Genomic DNA, 8,041 nt, shown 5'->3' on the forward strand with positions numbered 1-8,041 from the left:
AGGGGTATGTGTCAAAATTGTTTTGGTCATCTCTGCATACTCAGTGCTTAGTAAGTGTTTGGTACATAGTAGATCCCAAATAATAATGCTTGATAAATGTTGAATGAATAAATAGACCAATATCTAAGCCAAAAGAGAGGTACAGATAAAACACCATAAGAGTCTGGAAGAGGAATGAGTTGCTCCTGGAAGGGCCAGGGTCCAGGAAGAGGGTTTCTAGCGGAGCTACCATGGGAAAATGACGCCAGGAGGGCTTCCTAAGCAGAAATACTCTGGATGTGGACAAGAGTGAGCTGGGAGAAGAGATTAACTGGAACATAGGGTAGGCAGAGGACAGGTTGGGGACAAGGTAGAAGGGACTTGGATTCAGTCATGGAGGGTCTAGAATGCCAGATTTGAGTTGTTTACAAAACCATGGGAAATTAATCAGCAGTGATTGAGCAGGGATGTGGCATATATCCTGCCAGCAGAAAGATTAGCCTGGTGATGGCTAGAGAGTGAAGAGAACACTGGAGATGGAGAGACCAGTTGGGATATTTTTATAATATTTTGAAACAGGGCATGAACTAGATTCGTAAGAGTCACAGGAGTTCTGAGGGCAATTGGGTTGATTAGGAAGGACTTGAGGTAGTGTGCCAGCTCCTTCCCTTGTTGGTGTGATGTCCAGGCTCCTTTGTAGGACATTTAAGGCCTTTCTTCACTCTCCCGCCTCTTCTTCCATCATATTCTCTATCAGTCACCCTCACCCTCCTCTTCTTAGACTCAACTGATACTTATTTCCTGCAATATTGAACCAGAGTCTTTCAAACAGTCTTTCAAATCTGTCCTTCACAGTCTTTCTGGAACACTCTTTCCACCTTCATATGCCTGGAAAATGCTTATTTACCCTTCAAAATGCTGTTCAGGTGCCATCACTTTCACAAAACATGTTGGACCACTCAGGGTGGAGTGAACACTCTCCTGTATCTTGTGCATATTTTTATTTTTACACAGATCACATTGTTTCATGATTACCTTGTTTCATCTTCTAATAAACTGTTAGCTCCTTGAAAGTAGGAATTATGTCTTACTACATTTGTATTTTTTTTTCTATTTCTTGGGCACAGTGACTAAAAACTAATGTTTGTAAAATAGGATTCTTCAGGTTTGGTGCTTAGGAAGTCACTAGTAGCTTTCCAGAAGAGTTTCCTTGGAAGAGCAAGGGTGGAAGTTGGTCAAGTAAGAATGGAGGGCTAAGGGGTGAGACAGAGGTGAGAGGCAGAGGCACTGGTGGGAACGACTCTGTCGAGAAGTGTGGGGGCAAAGGGCGAGTGTAGCGATAGGGCTTATGAACTCCGGAGTCAGGGTATTCAGTTCAAACCCTGGCTCTGTCACCTACTAGTGTGTGACCTTGGATAAGTCCCTTAACTTCTCTGTGCCCTTTCCTCATTTGTAAAAAAAAAAAAATGGGCAGGATAATATAGTATCTTCCTTATAGCATTGTTGGGGACTAAATGAGTTTAGAATGGCACTTGACACATAATGAGTGCTTAACAACTATTCACTTTTAAAAAAGCAGACTAGACTGGGGCGCCTGGGTGGCGCAGTCGTTAAGCGTCTGCCTTCGGCTCAGGGCGTGATCCCGGCGTTCTGGGATCGAGCCCCATGTCAGGCTCCTCCGCTGGGAGCCTGCTTCTTCCTCTCCCACTCCCCCTGCTTGTGTTCCCTCTCTCGCTGGCTCTCTCTCTCTCTGTCAAACAAATAAATAAAATCTTTAAAAAAAAAAAGCAGACTAGACAACAGTGAGGTAACAGTATCAGGAGGGTGTTGATTGGATGGTTAGTTTTCTGCTTGGCAGACTTAGCATATTTGTAGGCTGAAGGGAAGGCATGGGTTCAGAGGGAGGGATTGTGCAGCAAGCAAAATGGAAGAGATTCCCGCATGGAGAAGCCATCCCTAGTGCAGCAAGCCTTCCTCCGAGACTGGAGAGGAGCAAGGGATGGGTAAAGAAGCTAAGGGAGAGAAGGGAAGATGAGAGAACACACTTGAATATCCTTTCTTTTTTGTGGAATGTGAGACACCTGCTGCATCTATTGAGTTTTGCAGGTAGATTCTGTTCTCCTCCATAGCAATTCTCTGACGACTTTTTAAAAGCCATGTTTCCTTGCACATGTGTGAGATGATGTAGTGAGTTATTAGTTGTAGTTTGTAAGTTATTAATTATAGTTTATAATAACAGAACATTCAGATCAACCTAAATGTCCCTTTTTTGGGGACTGGCTTAATATGTTACGGAACTCAAGAGAACACCATGCAGCGATAGCAAGGAACAAAGGACTCTTCGTGTTCTGAGTTGGGGTGATCACCAAGAGCTATTGTTGAGTGAGAAAAGCAAAGTGCCTAACAATGGCATAGCATACTACCATTTTAAAACCACTGAAATAAAAAGAGGAAGGGTGAAATCTAAATTGGCTTATTCATAGATGCCTAAAATATCCCTGGAATATACTGGTAAAATTGATGGAAGGGAGACTTCTCACTATGTATCTTCTTGAACTCTTTGAATTTAGAACATGAAAATGTACTATATATGTAAAAGAATTAAATGTAGTGAAAGTGTTCACAAATTGTTCCAGTTCTATTCCTGATATTTGGTTTGGTTTCTTGGGCCTTATAGGTATATCAACAACAGAAAAGCCATAATAACAATATTACCCAAACCTGTTGTTTGTAACCCCAGATACCTTCTCAGCAAAGACATTGCGGTGGAGAACAAGCCACATGTTCTGTTGGGTACCACAGTCGTTTGTACATGTGGGGTTGGGAGTAGATGTTCTGAAGCAGCAGAACTTCCCTGCATAAGAAAGAGGTTCCCAGACTCATCTCAGACAGAGTAATTGAGAAGTTTGGGAAAGGAGAGAGTAGACTCGAGCAAGATGGGGGTACAGGAATGGGGTTGCGTATGAGAAACTGAAGACCAGGGCAGCCGAACTGACCAAGATACAATTTATGTTGTTGTTCTTTTGCGTAGAATGTGATGTCACTTCCTGTGATCCTCAGATCTTCATTCTGCTACAGGTAACAGTTGTGGATATCTTTCAAAGGGTTGTTGGGAGTATCAAATGAGATCATACACATAGGTGCTTTGGATAGAGTCTGATATATAATAAGCATTCAATAAATCTTAGTTGCCAATAATAAGTATAATGATTTGAACTTGTTTTGAAGGCACGGATTTTGGAGAGTAGGTACCAAGTTTGGGTCAATTCCAGAATGGAGATCAAGGGATACAGACTGAAAAAATTTCAGCAGAAGCAGGGAATTGGAGACTAAGAACCCTATAAGTATAAGCCTGTGGGGAACGGAGAAATTTCGAGGAGAGTCCTGCTGGACTTTGGTAAAAGGGATGAATCCACCTCATCTACGTCGTAGGTGGGTATGAAACCCTAGCTAACAGAGGAGTTACAGAGCCAACCAGTGCCCCGAGTTCATATGGCTCTGGTCACTACAGGGGGACAGCAAAAATGTTCCCACATGCCATGACTGGAGCTCAGTACCTGCAGTGACCCTGGTGGCAGATAATGAGGAGGCTGTCAGCAAAGAGTCTGTCGCTGTTGCTCATTTCACATTGCATAGCTGGCTTTGTAATGTGATCCACCCTAACGAAAACCAATAGCGTGTGTACAGACTGGAATTACCCACATTTTATAGAAATCGTTGCCATGGTTTTACAGCTTGAAAATGAATGTAGTTCCAGGAGGAGCCCACCCGAACATAGCCAGCACTTCTGGGTGTCTGTTACATATAGAACATGGAGGTCTGATTAGCCTCAAGGTCATTTCTAATGGCCAGAGTTCACCAGGATTTGATCCAGTTATTTAAATTTCTGTCTTCAGAAGGAGGTGCCTCTGGAGAATCACACGATACTACCAGCAGCTGCTGCGTAGATTTAAGCTAAATCCGGGTTATTGGGAAATGGTTTTAGGAGTCAGAAAATGTGGTGTTACCTCTTGTCTCAGTCTTCTGAATGCTGTTGCCATTGCCCCCAAATTGTTTAACTCATCTTTGGTTCTGCCACAGGTTTGGTGTCTTGCAAGGTATTTCTTAAAGCAGTAGCGCCTGATGATCCAAATTCACTTCCCTGAGGCTGTAATGCCACATGAAGTGCAGCCTGGGGTGATGATTTGGAGTCAGAAAACCTGTGTTTGAGGGCTGGCTGGCAAATTTGGGATGCCGTAGGGATTTCCATGTAGAGGCTTTTCCTTTATAAAGGTTTATATTTTATTTTTATTTTTAATTTTTAAAAAAGATTTTATTTTATTTTTAAACATTTATTTATTTATATGAGAGAGCGAGCCTGTGCAAGGGCATGGGGAGAGGGCAGAGGAAGAGGAAGAGGGAGAGAAGCAGACTCCCTGCTGAGCGCAGAGGCAAGATTTTATTTATTTATTTATTTGAGAGAGAGAGTAGAAAGAGTGCATGCATGTGTGTGTGCAAGTGGAGGGGAGAGGGGAGAAGGGGAAGGAGAGGGAGAGAATCTTAAGCAGATTCTGCACTTAGCCCAGAGCCCTACGCTCCATGTCACAACTGAGATCATGACCTGAGCTGAAACCAAGAGTCAGACACTTAACTGACTGCACCACCCAGATGCCCCTATATTTTATTTTTAAATGTTCATCCTTCTGGGAAAATGTCATGCTTTAAAACCCCTTCCCTTTCTCTATATATCTATTTTTCCATCCATCTGTCTGTCTAGTCAACCTATCCTTAGTGTTTAAAAAAAATGCAATTTGTCAGTAAGGAGGACAAGTAGTAGAACTGGCTGAGGCCTAACAACATACTTCAGAGTATTTCTGCCCTTGCCCTGGTCTGGCGCTGACCTCCTGGTTTTTATGTGTAGCCTCTGACCCTTCTTTTTAAAACTAGGCATATCCTGGCAGCAGGAGACCATGGTAAGGAGATCTCGGTAGCATTGGCTGCTGCCTCCAGGCAAGGACTCATACATTTCAGCCTGGGCAGGCTCCTCCTGGATGGATCCCTGCTCAGTCTTGGAACGTGTCCACTATGGCAGCCTCATCTCATTACAGTTCAGGCATTTGTCACAATGAACTCATATGCCCCCAAATGGATCAGTGTCTCTGCTAGAGCTGTGAAATTTGACAATTGGCAGCCTTCTGGCAGAGTGGGTCTCAGAAAGTCTGCTTAAGCTGGGTGATTAAGCTCTGGCTGTTCCCATCTTTGGGCTAGGCCTGTATGCAACGGGTGGCCGCGTATCAGAATCTTGTATTTATATGTTCCACACATATTAAACACCCTCTGTGAGCCAAGCACTCTGAGCCACTGAATATTGAAAGGTGGCCCAGACCCCTCCAACCACCCCCACTCAGTTGCTGGAACTTTGTACTCATCTGGAGGTGGGCCTGAAAGCTCCCCAATACTTCTGGGGCTAACTGGACACTTATGTGGTGGGAACGAGCTGGTAGAGGACCCTCAGAGGCTGACCTGGAGTTGGCCAAAGGGTTGTATTTCCTACCCTAGGCTGGAGCACCCAGGCCTGCAGAGCTGTGTTCTTCCTCTGCTTCCTAATGGAAAGGACCATGGGATAGTGATGGAGGGAGTCAATTTCCGCCCTCTGCTAGGGTTAGAGAAGTCTGACCTGAGCTCCTACAGGTTCTTTACGGATCTGGCCTCTGCAGGCCGGATGGGCAGCAGAGATTAGGAGCTAGGAGTTTGAGGGGAGGAGGGACAAATGTGGGCAGAGAGATGCATTCAGGGCTAGAGAACTGATCATAGGCCAGGGTGTGATAGAAGCAAAGTCATAGGGGGGATGAGGACCAGCAAAATGGGCAGAAAGTGTGGGTGCAGTGCCCAAGACAAGGAGAAGTAGATTTGGCACTCCTGGCAGGACGGGTTAGATCTTTTCTCCTTATGTTCCCTGTATCCAGTGCAGCACTTAATACAAATGATCATTACTTTGAATTAAATTCCACAGACAATTTCTTAAAATCCATTGTCTTTGTATTGTAATGTGTATTAATTTCAGGCTGACAAACTACCACCACCCAAGATGTATGTAATGGATGGAGGAAGAGGCAGTCTTTGTGCACTGCCTTTTGCCACGCATGGGGCATGTTTATTATCCCGTTGGAACCTTTAAAGAACCCCACAAAGTAGAGAAGACCACCCCCATGTAGATGAGGAAACAGACTCAGAGAAGTTATTTGCCCAAGTTCACATGACTATGATGTGGTGAGGATGGGACTACAATGTATGGGAGTCCAGGATGGTCTGATTTTCAAAGCCCAAGTCTCTTCCTCAAACCATCCCTGAGAGCCCCTTGGGGGCATAGGTTGTGCTTGGATCATATTTGCTCCTGGCATTGGGCCTGAACATGGAAAGCAGTCAGTATGTTTTTAATGAGTGAATCAATGAATGACGAGTGAGTGGATGGAGTTGCGTCTTTGTTCATGAATATGTGATTGAGGAGTCTTTGGCTGTGACGTTCACACACGTGAGATAATGAAGACTCAGGTTTTGAAGTCTTATCAATAAAAGGCAGGATCATGTTTTCTGTTTCTTTGATGTTCTCTCTTCAGTAGGTGCTGTATCACTACCTTATTGACAATAATGCTCCTGCAACTTGAACTCTTATCAGGAACAGCTGGGGTCTCCAAAAGATAGCACCACATTGATTCAAACCCAGTGGAGGTTTTGAGCATTTGTTCAAATGCGGGTGGGGGGAATACTTGAGGCTTTTTCTCCCTTTATCTGAGCCACCTTTACTGACTCATAGTATTGAAAGATTACAAGGTCATTTCTAACCGTTTCTGGGACTTGCTGCTGCTCCCTTCTTGAAAGCAGTTTAAAATCTGTCTGTTCAGACGCGCAGTTTTTACAAACAAAAGTTTAGTGGCTATATATAGAAAAATGCCACCAGAGGACTAATTTGGCAGCTTTGTTGATTACCCATTGTAATGAGCCTTATTACATAATTAAAAGAATTTTTTTCCTAACTGCATTTCACTCCTAATTAACATTTTACACATTTTGCAGTGGACACTTTGGGTTGAATCAGAAACATAATTATGTCATTTCTATGCAAGAACAGCTTATGAATTATTAATTAATATTAAATCTGTTGATTAAAGGCTAATTCATGAGTAAACATATTACAGCTCACCATATATTGCTCTCTAGAAACTTTCATTTTTGATTTCTGTGGTCCCTTGTCCCTTGCTAAATAGCAGGGCAGGGACTAAAGAAAGACAGAAGCTGGCCACACAGATTCCAAGGAACAACAGTAATCCGTTTGAAATTCTTTCTGAATTTTTAAACTACAATTATGCCTTTTTTGCATTCCATTTGCTTCTAAAATCGTGAAGCACATGTAGGGTACAAGCAGGTTATGGAAAGCAAGTCACTCACTTCCTTCATTTTCCAAACCTCCAAAATGGAGACTTGTTCTCTGTTAATGTGCAGCTTGTCTACTGCCTGAGTCCATGTGGGCCTGGAGCGCGCTGAGGAATCCGGGTCTCTGTCGTGCCTGGGGCAGCCCTTCCCAGGGAGGTCACTGGGATGCCCACCAGCCTCAGCTGGGGAGCAGTAAGCTTATACAGGTGCTCCTGCAGGGAAGTTGTCTTTGTGTCCTGCGCCCTGTTGATGCTCTGACCTGGCCCTGCCCTCCCCGTGCGGGCTGGGATGCCTCTCATCTCATCCCATGGGTGGCACAGCTCTGACTGCCCCTCTCCTCAGTAGGCAGTTGGTGGCACTGATGGCACTCCTTAATTATACTTTATTTTAGGCCACAAACTGTTTTTGCTTCACACTCCTGGTTTCTGTCACACCTCTACTCTGCTTCGTCTTGGAATGAGCGTTCTTGTTTTAGCGCGCTGGCTAATGTTTGGAGATTAGTCCTAATTTCTGCTTTCTGGAGTTCACTTTAAGTGGCAAACCTTTATTAGTTATTTCTGTGGGAAGCTACTTAAAAAAACAAACAAACCCGCCAACATGAATTCCATAAGTCTTTGTCTATTTTACTCATTTACCACGGATTATCTTTGAT

This window comes from Ursus arctos, unplaced genomic scaffold, assembly GCF_023065955.2.
Source record: "Ursus arctos isolate Adak ecotype North America unplaced genomic scaffold, UrsArc2.0 scaffold_25, whole genome shotgun sequence".
NCBI lineage: Eukaryota > Metazoa > Chordata > Mammalia > Carnivora > Ursidae > Ursus > Ursus arctos.